General features: G+C 40.0%; 1 protein-coding gene across 1 annotated transcript in view; it reads right to left on the bottom strand.

The window, feature by feature from the left end:
- LOC139420222 (A-type potassium channel modulatory protein DPP6-like) overlaps positions 1 to 19,680 on the bottom strand; it is a 284,853-nt gene that overhangs the window by 67,810 nt on the left and 197,363 nt on the right. Inside the window, exon 3 of the mRNA XM_071170073.1 lies at positions 13,129 to 13,227. The gene's annotated coding sequence lies outside the window, so the exon portion shown is untranslated. The remainder of the gene's footprint in view (positions 1 to 13,128; positions 13,228 to 19,680) is intronic.

The raw sequence follows: 19,680 nt of genomic DNA, 5'->3' as shown, positions 1-19,680 counted from the left end.
CCCATTCCTCCTTGCAAAACAGCTCGAGCTCAGTGAGGTTGGATGGAGAGCATTTGTGAACAGCAGTTTTCAGTTCTTTCCACAGATTCTAGATTGGATTCAGGTCTGGACTTTGACTTGGCCATTCTAACACCTGGATATGTTTATTTTTGAACCATTCCATTGTAGATTTTGCTTTATGTTTTGGATCATTGTCTTGTTGGAAGACAAATCTCCGTCCCAGTCTCAGGTCTTTTGCAGACTCCATCAGGTTCCATTCTTCCAGAATGGTCTTGTATTTGGCTCCATCCATTTTCCCATCAATTTTAACCATCTTCCCTGTCCCTGCTGAAGAAAAGCTGGCCCAAACCATGATGCTGCCATCACCATGTTTGACAGTGGGGATGGTGTGTTCAGCTGTGTTGCTTTTACGCCAAACATAACGTTTTGCATTGTTGCCAAAAAGTTCAATTTTGGTTTCATCTGACCAGAGCACCTTCTTCCACGTTTGGTGTGTCTCCCAGGTGGCTTGTGGCAAACTTTAAACGACACTTTTTATGGATATCTTTAAGAAATGGCTTTCTTCTTGCCACTCTTCCATAAAGGCCAGATTTGTGCAATATACGACTGATTGTTGTCCTATGGACAGAGTCTCCCACCTCAGCTGTAGATCTCTGCAGTTCATCCAGAGTGATCATGGGCCTCTTGGCTGCATCTCTGATCAGTCTTCTCCTTGTATGAGCTGAAAGTTTAAAGGGACGGCCAGGTCTTGGTAGATTTGCAGTGGTCTCATACTCCTTCCATTTCAATATTATCGCTTGCACAGTGCTCCTTGGGATGTTTAAAGCTTGGGAAATCTTTTTGTATCCAAATCCGGCTTTAAACTTCTTCACAACAGTATCTCGGACCTGCCTGGTGTGTTCCTTGTTCTTCATGATGCTCTCTGTGCTTTTAACGGACCTCTGAGACTATCACAGTGCAGGTGCATTTATACGGAGACTTGATTACACACAGGTGGATTGTATTTATCATCATTAGTCATTTAGGTCAACATTGGATCATTCAGAGATCCTCACTGAACTTCTGGAGAGAGTTTGCTGCACTGAAAGTAAAGGGGCTGAATAATTTTGCACGCCCAATTTTTCAGTTTTTGATTTGTTAAAAAAGTTTGAAATATCCAATAAATGTCATTCCACTTCATGATTGTGTCCCACTTGTTGTTGATTCTTCACAAAAAAATACAGTTTTATATCTTTATGTTTGAAGCCTGAAATGTGGCAAAAGGTCGCAAAGTTCAAGGGGGCCGAATACTTTCGCAAGGCACTGTATGTTGCTGTCTCTTTATGTAGTATTGTCTCTCTTGTTGTGTTGTCTCTCTTGTTGTGTTGTCTCTCTTGTTGTGTTGTCTCTCTTGTTGTGATGTGTGTCCTATATTTATATTGTATTTATTTTTTATCCCAAGCCCCCGTCCCCGCAGGAGGCCTTTTGCCTTTTGGTAGGCCGTCATTTTAAATAAGAATTTGTGCTTAACTGACTTGCCTGGTTAAATAAAGGTTAAATAAAGGTTCAATAAAACTTTTTTTAAAAGAGGAGAGAGTGCAAAGCTGTCATCAAGGCAAAGGGTGGCTACTTTGAAGAAACTAAAATCTATTTTGATTTGTTTAACACTTTTTTGGTTACTACATGATTCCGTATGTGTTATTTCATAGTTTTGATGTCGTCACTATTATTCTACAGTGTAGAAAATAATTTACAAAAAGAAAAAACCCTTGAATGAGTAGGTGTGTCCAAACTTGTGACTGGTACTGTATATACAGTATATACACACATCAGGACATGAACTCCTACATATTGTAAATCTGAAAATAGAATCCATTATTTCAGAACGTGACCTAGGTCAATATCAGACTAGGAAGAATTGACATTCGCAATCTCCCCCTATCTGCAAGCTTAACCAATGGCATAACACCTTATTGATATGTAAATTCAACCAACCAATAGAAATACATAATCATTAAATACATATTTCTGCAGTGGCAAGTGGAAACAATCAACACAGTTACACCTGCAATCACAAAGACTGTCTCCAGAGTGAGTAAACAATTGCAACAAAGAGATGAAAGTGAATTTAGTTTTCCTATCTTCACAATGACTTTGCCCTTTACCAGACAAGGACGATAAAAAGCCTATTTCTGAATGTTGTTTCAGTCAAGAGCCAATAAGGGCCGAGCAAACAGCTCTGGTTTAGAGTGTTAATCGGGGACTACAGATTGTTATGGGGAGCATTCTATATCTGCTGGGATAACTAATTGTCCATCACAATGACATTCATTCACAAAATTATGATTGACAATTCTGGGTTTTTAGATTGCACTGGTCAAATAATGAATGCAAATTATGCAATCAACAGCTCTCCAGTTTACTGGAATATATTAACAGCTTCGTATCAGGAGTAAAGATTAAAATATAGTGCATCCTGATTGCTCGTCCCGTCTCACTGAATCTCATCCTGAATCCTAAGTACTCACGTTTTATTTTTCTATCCTTTGAATCAGCACATGTCCAACATATCAATGTAAAGCACTTGAGAGCATCTGGGAAAGAAGTCCATCAATCCATTATATCTTCTAATACGCTATTCCTTTTTCCTGTTTTGTATCCATGTAAAGCTAAAGCTAAGGTAAGCTACTATCCTCTTTCCATCTCTTCTCCTCCTATCCTCTTTCCATCTCTTCTGCTCCTATCCTCTTTCCATCTCTTCTCCTCCTATCATCTTTCCATCTCTTCTGCTACTATCCTCTTTCCATCTCTTCTCCTCCTATCATCTTTCCATCTCTTCTCCTCCCCCTTTAGATATGTTATCTCTGAACTTCATCCTAAACATACACTTGGCTGGCCATATTTTTCAACTGTCTTTCTGCCTGTCTTTTCCTCCCCTCAGAGTCCAATCTTTATTCTGTATGTAGTTTGTATTTATCCGTTTTACCACCCTTCTAGTCACCTGAGATCACTCGTTCTTTCCATGCCAACCATGCACCCCAACAGAGTCCATAATTTCAGCCTTCACCCTGTCCTCTTCTCCACCACTCTCCCTCTCTGTCGCTATACAGACTCCCGTCTTTCTTTTCCTTTCAAAGACACCAGGGCTTCATCTCAGACCATTGCCATCTATTCATCCCTGTTTCACACCACCAAGGGAATTCTTAGTCTTGCTCTCTGACGCTCTCCCTCACTCCATCTTGCCCTCCTTCTCCTTCCACTAGGTCTTCATCAGGGCTCCCTTGACCGGCTCGGTGTTAGCCCAGGGCATTGGCTTCCCCCTGTGATCTTCACCTCTGCTCCTGCAACATGTCTTATTCATTCAGTCTCCTGCTCTGGGCAACATCCCTCACTCACTACAGATCACAGGAGGACAGTTGTGTGTGTGTGCGAAAGAGAGAGAGAGAGAGAAATAAATAAATAATATGTACTGTAAAATTCGTTAAAGTGCCATAGACATTCCCCTTTCCAACAACACATCACTTCAAAGACCAAGTACCTTGTGAATATTCCCACTTAAACTCTAATGGCTTCTATGATCTCACACTAGCACTCTACCATCCCCTCCTCTGAACCCTACAGCTTTCATTTGACTGTATGCTTTGTACCTGTGTGCCTCATTGAGGCTTCAGGCAAGCTGTTCCCTGCACTAACTGAAGATGACAGCTTCATTAGAATGAGAGAATAACATGCATATCCACAGTCAGTGCAGCTCTGGCCACCGGGCTAGCTTCTAGGAAAACGACGTGAAACTTTACTTCCCAATCCATGGACTATTAGTCAAACATATCTACATATTTTATGCATTTGCACCTGTTTTTTTCAGTAAGGGATAAAACACCAAGGACAAAGCTAAAATATAACTCTCTATTCCTCAAATTGTACCTTCTCCTCACCCTCATTTCGCTATTTTTGTTCTGTCGTCCAGGTTTAATTCCCTTAAAAACAAACCGGTTCAATCTGCAAACGCATAGTCAATCTGTCCAAAAAGTGTTTTTGATGGCAAATGATTGCCATCAGAAACACTTTAAGTTCCCAGGCCCATCTGTCTTGCTGAATATGATGATATTATAGTCACCGCACTTAACCAACCATGCTCTCCCTCTGCTTCCATTTACTTGTCCCATTCTCTCCATTCTTCTTCAGGGAGACGCAGCAGCCCATTCATTCTGTTCAGGCCTCTCAATATTTCCTTTGTAACGCCTGAGTTCTGGCACTATGCCGCAAAACTCATACAATGTACCACTGCTTGCTTTATACTACCTCTGAGTGCCAACACGGAACACACCACCAAAGAATACTCATACGTTTATCCAAATATATAACCCGATCACTGAGCAGAGAGATGTCTCCCCTTCGATAAAGCTTCCCAGTGGGGCTAAGCTGGTTGACATGGCGACATTAAAACCAGTTTACAACCTGAACAGGGTTGTATCATTAAACGACAGGTGAGCGGAGTCTACAATGTAAAGCCAGGTGTGAAATTTATTTTTCTTTCCTGTTCCAGGTCATCTGTCCTCCTGAAGGCTAAGAGGACGATGGTTAGGCTGCTAAAAAAACGCAGCTGGGAGAGAGTTATAGGGGCCTGTCTGGGACAAAATAAAAGGGTGTCTCTTTCCTTTCACCGTATACAGTCTTAAATCTCCGATGCCCTTTGGATCAGATGGGCTATAAAACTAAATGGGTTTCTAAAACAACTCTAATTAAAAATATTTTCAGAGTGGGGGGAATACTTTCAGGTGGCTTTGTGAGTGGAATGGTGTTTGCCACTAGCGGTTCAATCTTTCCGTTAGCATGTCAGGTCATAGGGTGGTCAGGCAGGAGTAAGCAGTAGGTGACAGAGACATTTATATGGTCTTATGTATGCAGCTTACTTCCCAATCTGGCCCTCATACCATCATGGCCACCTAATCACCCCCAGCTTCCAATTGGCTCATTCTTCCCCCCTCCTCTAACTATTCCCCAGGTCGTTGCTGTAAATTAGAAAGTTTTACCTGGTAAAATAAGAGTAAAAATAAAAAATAAAAAACTGTTTGCTTGTACAATGATGATAGATTTTTTTAGGATGGAGGTGTGTGAATAATACTCACGCATGTCTTTGTATACATGGAGGGAAGTTTACTTTCTATTGAGTTCAGTCCTCTTGAGGACGTCTATACATAAACTTTCCCCCATGGCCGTTCCTTTATTTCTCACTCTACACTGATGGCGATGATTAAGGCAGCCCCCCGCAACGCTCTGATTCAGAGGGGTTGGGTTAAATGCGGAAGACACATTTCAGTTGAATGCATTCAATTGTACAATTGACTAGGTATCCCCCTTTCAACCTTATCTCTGAAAGGGGCCGTAGACAAGCCTCCCTCATACAACAATACAATTACACAACAGAGAGCTTTGCCATATCTCTATAGCGTGTTGCATGAACCCATTCCCCAAAGTAGGAGGTGAATAGAAGTGTATGAGCTGCTGATGGCTCCTGTCCGGTGGGCTGGACAGGAGTTTTACGTTGATTTACGGTTATCAGCAACACCAATACATTTTTCACCGCTGGCCCATTTGTTGATTCCTATGAGTCCACCGGACGGCATCAAACCAGACCCATATTTGCAACATTAAACCTCCTTATCATGGCTTTCACGGTCTTAAATTGTTTTTTATTTTTTTTATGCCCCAGAGCCACAGAACAACACAACAAGCAAGAGTACATAACATTTGCATAGGGCAGACTAGAGTAAATTACATTAAACATGAATAGAGGGTGAATGTGTTTTTGGTTTAACAGAAATATTGACTGCAAATGCCTGCTGGGAGGGAAAGGTTAATACACGTCGGCATTGTGAGATATGTAAGATTCTTATTCAGGACAGTGAGAATTCATAGGCCTATAAAGACATCTCTAGGGATGTGCTGTGAATTTCATCTATGGTATAATGCTTAGCCTACTGTATGTTACACTATAACAGACTGACATTTACTAAAATATCCAGAGCAAAACCAATGATGTGTATATACAGTGCCTTGCGAAAGTATTCGGCCCCCTTGAACTTTGCGACCTTTTGCCACATTTCAGGCTTCAAACATAAAGATTTAAACTGTATTTTTTTGTGAAGAATCAACAACAAGTGGGACACAATCATGAATTGGAACAACATTTATTGGATATTTCAAACTTTTTTAACAAATCAAAAACTGAAAAATTGGGCGTGCAAAATTATTCAGCCCCTTTACTTTCAGTGCAGCAAACTCTCTCCAGAAGTTCAGTGAGGATCTCTGAATGATCCAATGTTGACCTAAATGACTAATGATGATAAATACAATCCACCTGTGTGTAATCAAGTCTCCGTATAAATGCACCTGCACTGTGATAGTCTCAGAGGTCCGTTAAAAGCACAGAGAGCATCATGAAGAACAAGGAACACACCAGGCAGGTCCGAGATACTGTTGTGAAGAAGTTTAAAGCCGGATTTGGATACAAAAAGATTTCCCAAGCTTTAAACATCCCAAGGAGCACTGTGCAAGTGATAATATTGAAATGGAAGGAGTATCAGACCACTGCAAATCTACCAAGACCTGGCCGTCCCTCTAAACTTTCAGCTCATACAAGGAGAAGACTGATCAGAGATGCAGCCAAGAGGCCCATGATCACTCTGGATGAACTGCAGAGATCTACAGCTGAGGTGGGAGACTCTGTCCATAGGACAACAATCAGTCGTATATTGCACAAATCTGGCCTTTATGGAAGAGTGGCAAGAAGAAAGCCATTTCTTAAAGATATCCATAAAAAGTGTCGTTTAAAGTTTGCCACAAGCCACCTGGGAGACACACCAAACATGTGGAAGAAGGTGCTCTGGTCAGATGAAACCAAAATTGAACTTTTTGGCAACAATGCAAAACGTTATGTTTGGCGTAAAGCAACACAGCTCATCACCCTGAACACACCATCCCCACTGTCAAACATGGTGGTGGCAGCATCATGGTTTGGGCCTGCTTTTCTTCAGCAGGGACAGGGAAGATGGTTAAAATTGATGGGAAGATGGATGGAGCCAAATACAGGACCATTCTGGAAGAAAACCTGATGGAGTCTGCAAAAGACCTGAGACTGGGACGGAGATTTGTCTTCCAACAAGACAATGATCCAAAACATAAAGCAAAATCTACAATGGAATGGTTCAAAAATAAACATATCCAGGTGTTAGAATGGCCAAGTCAAAGTCCAGACCTGAATCCAATCGAGAATCTGTGGAAAGAACTGAAAACTGCTGTTCACAAATGCTCTCCATCCAACCTCACTGAGCTCGAGCTGTTTTGCAAGGAGGAATGGGAAAAAATGTCAGTCTCTCGATGTGCAAAACTGATAGAGACATACCCCAAGCGACTTACAGCTGTAATCGCAGCAAAAGGTGGCGCTACAAAGTATTAACTTAAGGGGGCTGAATAATTTTGCACGCCCAATTTTTCAGTTTTTGATTTGTTAAAAAAGTTTGAAATATCCAATAAATGTCGTTCCACTTCATGATTGTGTCCCACTTGTTGTTGATTCTTCACAAAAAAATACAGTTTTATATCTTTATGTTTGAAGCCTGAAATGTGGCAAAAGGTCGCAAAGTTCAAGGGGGCCGAATACTTTCGCAAGGCACTGTAGATGGGTTCTTTCGATTAAATAGCATTAGCACTACCAAACCATCCTACTGATGTATATTGATCAATATCACTCTTTCATAGATCTCTTACTGTCACGATCGTTTAGAGATGGATTGGACCAAGGTGCAGCGTGGTAGGTGTACATTTTACTTTTATTTAAATGTCACCGAAAAAACAACAAAATACAAAAACTAACATAAAGCTACATGACGTGCAGAACGCAACTACACACAAACATAGTCAAGATCCCACACACTAAAGGTGGGGAAAGAGGCTGTCTAAGTATGATCCCCAATCAGAGACAATGATAGACAGCAGAGCTGCCAGCCAGGTCAGGGCGTGAGTTAGGGTGGGCAGTCTGTTTGTGTTTCTATGTTTTTTCAATTTCTGTGTTTGGCCTGATATAGTTCTCAATCAGAGGCAGCTGTTTATCGTTGTCCCTGATTGAGAACCATATTTAGGTAGCCTGGGTTTCGCTGTTGGTTTGTGGGTGTTTGTTTCCGTGTGTGTGTTTGTTGCCACACGGTACTGTTTCGGTTGGGTTATTTCACATATTCGTTTATTGTTTTTGTATTTCATAGTGTTCAGTACTCTTCTTATTGAAATCGACCATGAACCCTTACCACACCACATCTTGGTCCGATCCTTACTCCTCTTCAGACGAAGATGAGGAAATCTGCCGTTACACTTACATGAAACTCTGGCGATGACCAATGCTATCTATCCCTCTTCAAACATCAACTTGATGATTTTGAGTTGCAGCCGGTCCAGAAAGAAAGATCATAAACCATAACAGGGCTGTGGGTGGCTGAGTAAGCAGAAGGAGTTTCCTTTTCAATTACTAGCGCTGGTCAATGAGGTTAAACGCAGTGGCGTGGATGCCAATGGAAGCCAGGCTTCCCCAAAAAGTGTACCAATAAATGCATTTTAAAAACATAGAAAATAATTGATCTCTCTTTGTTTCATAATTTTGCTTCAAGAGGCTGAATGTATCTCACCGGAGAAAGCATCTGAGTGAGTGAAACACGCCTCTCTGTCTCAGTATGACTAACCCCGGCTAAAAGTGCATGACATTTTTGCCGCCTGTAGCATTGAATTCAATAGCAAGGGAAGCCAGCAAGCATTTGGCCTCCCTTGATATAATTATTATAATCTTTCGCTGCAACTCACCGCAACTCCCCAACGGGCTCTGGAGAGGCGAAGGTTGAGTCATGTGTCCTCCAAAACATAACACGCCAAACTCCTTAACATCGGCCCACTTAACCGAGAGGCCAACTCTCGCCTGGTACGTAGTTCTATACCCCGTTCAAAGGGTGAATGTCTTGCCCATTCACCCTCTGAATGGCACACATACACAATCCATGTCTCAGTTGTCTCAAGGTTTAAACATTCTTATTTAACCTGTCTCCTCCCCTTCATCCACACTGATTAAAGTAGATTTAACAAGTGACATCAATAAGGGATCATAGCTTTCACCTGGTGTTGGTGTTGGCTTTGGGGATGACCAGTGAAATATACCTGCTGGAGCGCGTGGTTGTTGTTATGGAGACCAGTGAGCTGAGATAAGGCAGGGCTTTACCTAGCAAAGACTTATTGATGACTTGGAGCCAGTGGGTTTGGCGACGAATATGTAGCAAGGACCAGCCAACGAGAGCATACAGGTCACAGTGGTGTGTAGTATGTGGGGCTTTGGTGACAAAACGGATGGCACTGTGATAGAATGCATCCAATTTGCTGAGTAGAATGTTGGAGGCTATTTTGCAAATTACATCGCCAAAGTCAAGGATCGGTAGGATAGTCAGTTTTACGAGGGTATGGTTGGCAGCATGAGCGAAGGAGGCTTTGTTGCGAAATAGGTAGCCGATTCTAGCTGTCATTTTGGATTGGAGAAGCTTAGTATGAGTCTGGAAGGAGAGTTTACAGTCTAGCCAGACACCTAGGTATTTATAGTTGTCCACATATTCTAAGTCAGAACCGTCCAGAGTAGTGATGCTAGTCAGGCAGGCTGGTGCCCGCAGCGATCGGTTGAAGAGCATGCATTTCGTTTTACTAGCATTTAAGAGCAGTTGGTTATAGAGCAAACAATGCAATTATCACAACACATAGGTTGTAATATGGCTTTTTCCCCCTGACTTGGCATCCCCAGGGATTTTACCAACACACTGCTACTGGTTAAACGTGTGTTCTTTCATTTTTTAATTGCAGTCTTTTTTTTGAAGAGGGGGACTTACCTGAACAGACTATGGTGGCCAAAGGCCAGGTGCATTAATTACTTAATTCCATTCAAAAACATGAGGACTTTTAGACTGACCTGTTAGCTCATTACAACCATACCAGTAATCTGAATTTTGTGAATGACTGGCACTCTCTATAAAAAATTCAGCTGTAAACACTAGGGGGCACTACTTTACTTGTGGTGCTCCTCTAATGCAAATCACCACCAGGTCAGCCATCAGCTCGGATCAAGGTTAAAATATACTTATCTGGCCAATCATGCGTCTGTTTGCTTGATGCCGTTCAGCAAATCACTTCTCCCTACATGTTTAGCATACATCAGCCATCAGGACCGAGGGGGTCAACCAGAGTGTAGGAGTCATTATAGGCGGACACGGAGAGCTGCTTCATTCAGACATACAGCAGCTGCTAGAACTCATGCCATAACATTAACCAGGATTGAATTTATCATTGTTGGATGAAAATGATGTTGTTGCTGGGTGCATTTGATTGTGATTTTACGTTGGGGTGGGCATACACAGGATATCAATGTTTTCAAATTCTGTGGTCATTGTGACATGACAATAAACATAGGAGTTGGCAAGACAGCACAAACAGATCTGGGACAAGGCCAATGTAGGAGAGTTCCATGGAGGCACACAGTGCTGCAAGGTTCCTGTTATAGATTGTGATGAAACAAGGCCGAAGGGTTATTAAAATCTCAATACCTTCATGAGTCGCTTGTGTTGTATGAATTCAATGATGGGGCGGCAGGTAGCCTAGTGGTTAGATCATTGGACTAGAGACCGAAAGGTTGCAAAATCGAATCCCCGAGTTGACAAGGTAAAAATCAGTAATTTTGCCCCTGAACAAGGCAGTTAACCCACTGTTCCTAGGCCGTCATTGAAAATAAGAATTTGTTCTTAACTGACTTGCCTAGTTAAATAAAGGTAAAATTAAATAAAAATGAGCACAGCCTTATACTCCCATAAAAGACCCCAAAAAGGATTTATCAATGACAAAACAACATCATCTATTCATAAAAAAATATTGAGGTTTCATCACAAATGTTTCCCAGGAAATTGATTTATCACTTAAGGAAAACAGGGATGGCGAAAATATATAATTCAGGGAAAAATTAGTTTTACAATAAAAACATCAATTTCAGTCCTGTCCTCGGAAGCCAATAATTGCAAATGTTCCTGACAGTTCTGAAAGCTCGCCGTTCTGCACATCACGAAGGCTAAACGAATATGACATACTAACAAAGGACTCTTTCCTTCTATGGCAGCTGCAGCTACAGGCTCCCTAAGAAGACTTTCTTCACAGGCCAAAAACAGCTGCAGTAGAAAGGCATGTCTTTAAGGTGACAACTCATTTCACAGTGGCTGCATACAGCCTGGAAGATGTATGGATGAACGTATCAATCAGCTTATCAAAGTGACAGAATGCGTCATGCTATTAAAAAAGGAAAATATTACAGTATTTATTCTTGGTTTCATGCAGTGAGAAAAAATACTTTTAAAGAGGCACCGATGGTCACATCCAGACAATGCATATTACCCCTGTTCTAGTACAGTTTGCTGCAACTCATTGACTTTAATTGTTTTGTTGACTATTTTGTGGGTCATGAGAAACACAAGGAACAAGAGAGTCACTACTGATCAGATATAACTGAATTGGTGAAAGCAGTATGTTTAGAGACCTTGCTTTCAACCATCTAAATGAGTCAGATTAGTAATTATATCAAGGAGGGGAAGGAAGGAATGAAGAAAGGAAGCTCTATAGTACTTGAACAGTCCTTGACGTACTGTACTCTGTGTACTCGCCCATCTGCACCCTCTCTTGGAGAGACTAGTGGCTTGTTTGGAGAAGACGGCTTCATTAGGCATAAGTTAAATCAAAACTGCTTCATTAATCCTTTGGCTGTAAAGTACCTCTCGGAGTCGGGCTCTGATCATTTTCAACCCAGCAGTAAGATAATGGGTTTCTAGCCTGTTTCAACAGTTGCAATTTAAGGTTTGTTTGATTTTATTTTATTTTCCGGGCAACACATCCAACTAGAATAAATACTTAATTTTAGTGTGATCGATGGTTAGCTTCAAGCACCGTTTCACTGTTTTACACAAGAGGATAGAATTGAGCCAATCCTGTGCCTTCACCCGTTTTAGCAGTTCCCATCATTGCAGTTCCCAAATTGACTGTGTTCTCTTCAATAATTGTGATATTCTCTGGACTGTGTATGTTTAGTACAGTAGTGTACATGCTGGCCCACACCGTGACAGTTCATAATGATGATTGCAGCAATATGAATGCAAAAAGATTAGCTGTAGCTCCTCTTATAAAAACAAGATCCAAGGTAACAGGTAATGTGGTTTAGGTGTATATTGGATTTGACAGATGATCGCAGCGCACGCCAGCAGGCATGCACACCGTTTCACTTGACATTGATTGAACACACACTCATTACACTGTCATTGCTAACATATACAGTTGAGCTGATTCAATGATGGGCAATGAGATCATTGGTGCAGAAGTTGTTGTTAGTGGAACAAAGTGATCAATCCATGTTATTCACACCATGGTCATAATGATTCTAAATCAATGCTAGCTGGGTAGGAAGCCGAAGTGCCCCATTACATTCAATAGAAAGCAGTGCTGAAAATGTCTTCAAGTTCATGTCATCAAATTAAAACTTAAGTGTTCCTACTGTAACTCCTTTTTATTACCATTACAAAAGAGCTTTATGGATCTTAATTTGATCACCCTGTTTTATTATTATAATTATTATTATTTAAAATGTTTATTTAAGCTTTATTTAACTAGGCAAGTCAGTTAAGAACAGATTATTATTTACAATGACGGCCTACACCGGCCAAACCCGGATGCCACTCGGCCAATTGTGCGCCACCCTATGGGACTCCTAATCACAGCCGGTTGTGACACAGCCTGGATGTTGCAGGAAAACCTTTTTTATTTTAGGTTTAAAAAGGCTTCTGAAATGTGTAATTTCCATTTTGAAAAATGTATACATTTTCCCTCATGAAAATAATTATAATCCTCGTAATAATTCACATTTCCTGTTGTTGCAGGGTTATTTTCCTGCTGTAGAAAACTAGCTCAAATTAAAATCCGGCATGTGTACCTGTTGGTGGGAAATGTATAACTCTGTTTGAATGTCCACAGTGAATACATGAGTGTCACCGATATGAATGTCCCACGCCAACCCCTCTACAACATCAATAGAGTACTCACTGTTGATCCACTTGGCCTCAGGGTCGTGAACCTTGAAGTCCTTCCTGAAGATGTCCCCCACGGTCAGTTTCCCCTTGAGGGCCAAGCTGTCATCCTCGCCTGCAAGGGAACAAGTTAAAATACAATTTTAAATCAATATACAATTTTGAGCATTATTAGAACTAATGATTAGCAGCGGGTCATTCCAGGATGATAACATACAGTGCATTCAGAAAGTATTCAGAACCCTTTTTAATTGATTGGACATGACTTGGAAATGCACATACAGTGGGGAGAACAAGTATTTGATACACTGCCGATTTTGCAGTTTTTCCTACTTACAAAGCATGTAGAGGTCTGTAATTTTTACTTCAACTGTGAGAGACGGAATCTAAAACCAAAATCCAGAAAATCACATTGTATGATTTTTAAGTAATTAATTAGCATTTTATTGCATGACATAAGTATTTGATCACCTTCCAAACAGTAAGAATTCCAGCTCTCACAGACCTGTTAGTTTTTCTTTAAGAATCCCTCCTGTTCTCCACTCATTACCTGTATGAACTGCACCTGTTTGAACTCGTTACCTGTATAAAAGACACCTGTCCACACACTCAATCAAACAGACTCCAACCTCTCCACAATGGCCAAGACCAGAGAACTGTGTAAGGACATCAGGGATAGAATTGTAGACCTGCACAAGGCTGGGATGGGCTACAGGACAATAGGTAAGCAGCTTGGTGAGAAGGCAACAACTGTTTGCGCAATTATTAGAAAATGGAAGAAGTTCAAGATGATGGTCAATCACCCTCGGTCTGGGGCTCCATGCAAGATCTCACCTCGTGGGGCATCAATGATCATGAGGAAGGTGAGGGATCAGCCCAGAACTATACGGCAGGACCTGGTCAATGACCTGAAGAGAGCTGGGACCACAGTCTCAAAGAAAACCATTAGTAACACACTACGCCATCATGGATTAAAATCCTGCAGCGCATGTCCAGGCCCGTCAGAAGTTTGCCAATGACCATCTGGATGATCCAGAAGAGGAATGGGAGAAGGTCATGTGGTCTGATGAGACAAAAATAGAGCTTTTTGGTCTAAACTCCACTCGCCGTGTTTGGAGGAAGAAGAAGGATGAGTACAACCCCAAGAACACCATCCCAAACGTGAAGCATGTAGGTTGAAACATCATTCTTTGGGGATGCTGTTCTGCAAAGGGGACAGGACGACTGCACCGTATTGAGGGGAGGATGGATGGGGCCATGTGTCCAATGCAGTCGTTTCTATCTCAATTTCAAATCATTTCTGGGAAACAATTAAGTACCTTACTGTGATTATTTTCAAATAAAATGGTCAAAAAGAAATAGAAATAGCTTCTTAGCAAAGAATTTGATGGTTGATGGTATACCAGTAGAGGTATATCAGACCTATTTTTAAGTACTCATAGATCCATTATTAGCATGTTTTAATTACTCCTATAAAAATGGTAGACTTTCAGGTATTCAACAAGAAGGTCTGATTTCATTGCTACGACAACAGGACCCAGGTGGTAAGTATAAAGATACAGTCCACAAAAAACTGGAGGCCTCTTTCATTTAAATCTTGTGATGTGAATATTCTGGTGAAATGCATAGCATAGAATAAAAAAAGATTTTACCATATATTCATCCTGATAAGACATGTTTTTTACATGGACAATATATTGAAGATAATACATGACAATTACTTGAAACAGTTGAACATTATGAAACATCAAAGACACCAGGCCTGGTCTTCATAGCAGATTTTGAAAAGGCGTTTGATAAAGTACGACTTGAATTTATACATAAATGCCTGGATTACTTTAATTTCGATGACTCTCTTATACAATGGGTTAAAGTTATGTACAGCATCCCCAGATATAAAATAATAAACAATAGTTACTTCTCAGAAAGTATTGAGCTTTTAAGAGGAGTAAAACAAGGCTGTCCGTTGTCTCCATATCTATTTATTATGGCCATTGAAATACTAGCTATTAAAATTAGATCCAACAAGAACATCAAGGGGTTAGAAATCCAGGGGATAAAAACCAAAGTGTCAATGTATGCCGATGACTCAAGTTTTTTATGAGCTTCACTCATCCTTTGTTCAAAAATTGCCTTCTCATTTCCGACTAATTGAAAATGAAGTTTTGTTTAAAGTATCGCCCTTTCTTAAACAAGCCATACCAAGCTAGTTACAATTTCAGTTTTATCCTCCAGAAAAGATCAAACAAATATTACTACAAATGTTATGGTTAAACTAAAATATATTGACTAATAAAATAACATTCTTTATGATTTACATTTAAAAATATATATATATATATTTGTGAATGATATGCATGGAAAATATATGTGAATATCTGCATCATACAAATTTACAACCAACTGATTGCAGCATTACCACAAAAATGGAGGAGGCAAGTGGAAAAGGGAGAAAGGTAGGGAACTTGTTTGCCTGCCTTATATTAAAGTTACAAATTGGCTGAAAGGAATTGGCATAAATAGAAAAATATACCAGTTTCATTTGAGGACAAAGATGTTGACAGCTGCGTCATACAGGTTGCAACATACATGGGAATAGATTTTCGATGTACCAATTCCATGGCACATGGTTTATGAACGGGTACAAAAACAACACTTGATTCAACACTTGCATGATTTTCAATTATAATTATTACATCAAATTATTGCCACCAACAGAATGGTACATGCAGTTGAATTTCCGAAGTTTACATACACTTAGATTGGAGTCATTAAAAATGGTTTTCAACCACTCCACAAATTTCTTGCTAAAACAAACTATAGTTTTGGCAAGTCGGTTAGGTCATCTACTTTGTGCATGACACAAGTAATTTTTCCAACAATTGTTTACAGACAGATTATTTCACTGTATCACAATTCCAGTGGGCCAGAAGTTTACATACACTAAGTTGACTGTACCTTTAAACAGCTTGGAAAATTCCAGAAAATTATGTCATGGCTTTAGAAGCTTCTGATAGGAGAATTGACGTCATTTGAGTCAATTGGAGGTGTACCTGTGGATGTATTTCAAGGTCTAAACTCAGTGCCTCTTTGCTTGATATCATGGGAGAATCAAAAGAAATCAGCCAAGACCTCCACAAATCTGGCTCATCCTTGGGAGCAATTTCCAAACGCCTGAAGGTACCACATGCATCTGTACAAACAATAGTACGTAAGTATAAACACCATAGGACCATGCAGCCGTCATACCACTCAGGAAGGAGACGCGTTCTGTCTCCTAGAGATGAACATACTTTGGTGCGAAAAGTGCAAATCAATCCCAGAACAACAGCAAAGGACCTTGTGAAGATGTTGGAGGAAACGGGTACAAAAGTATCTATAGTACAAAACACATACATCACCCATGTCACACCCTGACCTAACCAAAATATATAAAGAAAACAAAGAATACTCATAATACTCACTACTAATAATACTCATAGGAAAGGTTTTCATCTTTAGCTCACAATCTGTGGGCACTATACGATTAGAAAGGTAAAAAATTACAGCACAATTGAAAAATATATGGCACATGGAAACCAAATGGGGGTGGTCTACAGTGATAGGTGGGATGGGCTGAGAGTGGCTGAGAGGTGGGATTTAAGAGCTGAGGTCTACAGTGATAGGTGGGATGGGCTGAGAGTGGCTGAGAGGTGGGATTAAAGAGCTGAGGTCTACAGTGATAGGTGGGATGGGCTGAGAGGTGGGATTAAAGAGCTGAGGTCTACAGTGATAAATGGGATGGGCTGAGAGTGGCTGAGAGGTGGGATTAAAGAGCTGAGGTCTACAGTTATAGGTGGGATGGGCTGAGAGTGGCTGAGAGGTGGGATTAAAGAGCTGAGGTCTACAGTGATAGGTGGGATGGGCTGAGAGTGACTGAGAGGTGGGATTAAAGAGCTGAGGTCTACAGTGATAGGTCGGATGGGCTGAGAGTGGCTGAGAGGTGGGATTAAAGAGTTTACGTTTGGTAATGTATTATTGTTAGGTGACTGCTTTATATAAAAGTACCATGTATGTAAAATGTATTTGTAAAATGTATATGTAGCAGAAAAGCTGTAAAAAAATCAAAAAAAGATATCTGTCCTTCGAAGATGAAAGGAAAATAAAAAATAACAATTTCTCAAGCAAGAAAGTTGCTTACACTGTCTGGGAGTGGTCTGAGTGGGGAGTGGAAAACTGAAAAATAGCTGTTATTGACAGGTTTGGAACTCTCTTTCTTATTGGTCTATTAACCAATTTACCGCTGGGTGATGTCACCAGGCAGGCCAAAACTCCATCCCACCAAAACAGTCTGAAATTTCTGCCAGTCTTTTCAAATAGCTCTTACACTAAAATGGCATTATACTAATTTTAACAATTTCACAGTATTAATCAAATCACATCAAAGTTTATTGGGTACATACAGATTTGCAGATGTTATCGCAGGTGCAGCGCAATGCTTATGTTTATAGCTCCAACAGTGCAATAATATCTATCAATACAATAACCCCAAAATATATATTTTTAATAATAATAATAATTAAGAATTATCAGAATGAACAATGTCAGAGTCCGGAATATATAAACTACCATTCAAAAGTTTGGGGTCACTTACAATTCACTTCCTTGTTTTTGAAAGAAAAACACGTTTTTTGTCCATTAAAATAACATCAAATTGATCAGAAATACAGTGTAGACATTGTTAATGTTGTAAATGACTATTGTAGCTGGAAATAGCAGATTTTTATGGAATATCTACATAGGCGTACAGAGGCCCATTATCAGCAACCATCACTCCTGTGTTCCAATGGCACGTTGTGTTAGCTAATCTAAGTTTATCATTTTAAAAAGCTAATTGATCATTAGAAAACATTTTTGCAATTATGTTAGCACAGCTGAAAACTGTTGTCCTGATTAAAGAGGCAATAAAACTGGCCTTCTTTTGACTAGTTGAGTATCTGGAGCATCAGCATTTGTCTGCTCGATTACAGGCACAAAATGGCCAGAAACAAAGACCTTTCTTCTGAAACTCAGTCTATTCTTGTTCTGAGAAATGTGAGAAATTGCCAAGAAACTGAAGATCTCGTACAACGCTGTGTACTACTCCCTTCACAGAACAGTGCAAACTTGCTCTAACCAGAATAGAAAGAGGAGTGGGAGGCCCCGGTGCACAACTAAGCAAGAGAACAAGTACATTAGAGTGTCTAGTTTGAGAAACAGACGCCTCACAAGTCCTCAACTGGCAGCTTCATTTAATAGAACCCGCAAAACACCAGTCTCAACGTCAACAGTGAAGAGGCGACTCCGGGATGCTGGCCTTCTAGGCAGAGTTCCTCTGTCCAGTGTCTGTGTTATTTTGCCCATCTTAATATTTTATTTTTATTGGCCAGTCTGAGATATGGCTTTTTCTTTGCAACTCTGCCTAGGAGGCCAGCATCCCGGAGTCGCCTCTTCACTGTTGACGTTGAGACTGGTGTTTTGCAGGGTACTATTCCAGCCTCATAGTTTGAAAGTATATATACACAACACAGGGAAATCATGTTTTTGACTGCACTGGGACTTTAATTAATTACAGAAACACCACATACTATTGAATTAATGTTGGGGAAAGTCAGCATATTGATAATTTTTGTGTCAATGTCTGGATGGCAGTTGAGGCCATGCTCAGCTTGAGGCCATAACCAAAAATGTTCTCCCAACAAACTACTATACAGTAAGGCCTCAAGCCAAGCAAGCTCATTATCTCCCTGAGAAGGCTGTGTGGAGGCCATAGGATTTATCCCCCCCCCCCCCCCTATAGTGTTTATACCTCTATGTTTCCTGTAATGTTTATAACTCTACGTTTCCTGCAGTGTTTATAACTCTACGTTTCCTGTAATGTTTATAACTCTATGTTTCCTGCAGTGTTTATAACTCTACATTTCCTGTAATTTTTATAACTCTATGTTTCCTGTAATGTTTATAACTCTACGTTTCCTGTAATGTTTATAACTCTATGTTTCCTGTAATGTTTATAACTCTGTTTCCTGTAATGTTTATAACTCTACGTTTCCTGTAATGTTTATAACTCTACGTTTCCTGTAATGTTTATAACTCTATGTTTCCTATAGTGTTTATAACTCTACATTTCCTATAGTGTTTATAACTCTATGTTTCCTGTAATGTTTATAACTCTATGTTTCCTGTAGTGTTTATAACTCTATGTTTCCTGTAATGTTTATAACTCTATGTTTCCTGTAATGTTTATAACTCTTTGTTTCCTATAGTGTTTATAACTCTATGTTTCCTATAGTGTTTATAACTCTATGTTTCCTGTAATGTTTATAACTCTATGTTTCCTGTAGTGTTTATAACTCTATGTTTCCTGTAGTGTTTATAACTCTATGTTTCCTGTAGTGCTTATAACTCTACGTTTCCTGTAATGTTTATAACTCTATGTTTCCTATAGTGTTTATAACTCTACGTTTCCTGTAATGTTTATAACTCTATGTTTCCTGTAATGTTTATAACTCTATGTTTCCTGTAGTGTTTATAACTCTATGTTTCCTGT

Source organism: Oncorhynchus clarkii, chromosome 11, assembly GCF_045791955.1.
Source record: "Oncorhynchus clarkii lewisi isolate Uvic-CL-2024 chromosome 11, UVic_Ocla_1.0, whole genome shotgun sequence".
Taxonomy (NCBI): Eukaryota; Metazoa; Chordata; class Actinopteri; order Salmoniformes; family Salmonidae; genus Oncorhynchus; species Oncorhynchus clarkii.
The sequence above is the reverse complement of the archived record's forward strand: the minus strand, read 5'-3'. Positions and strand labels throughout refer to the sequence as shown.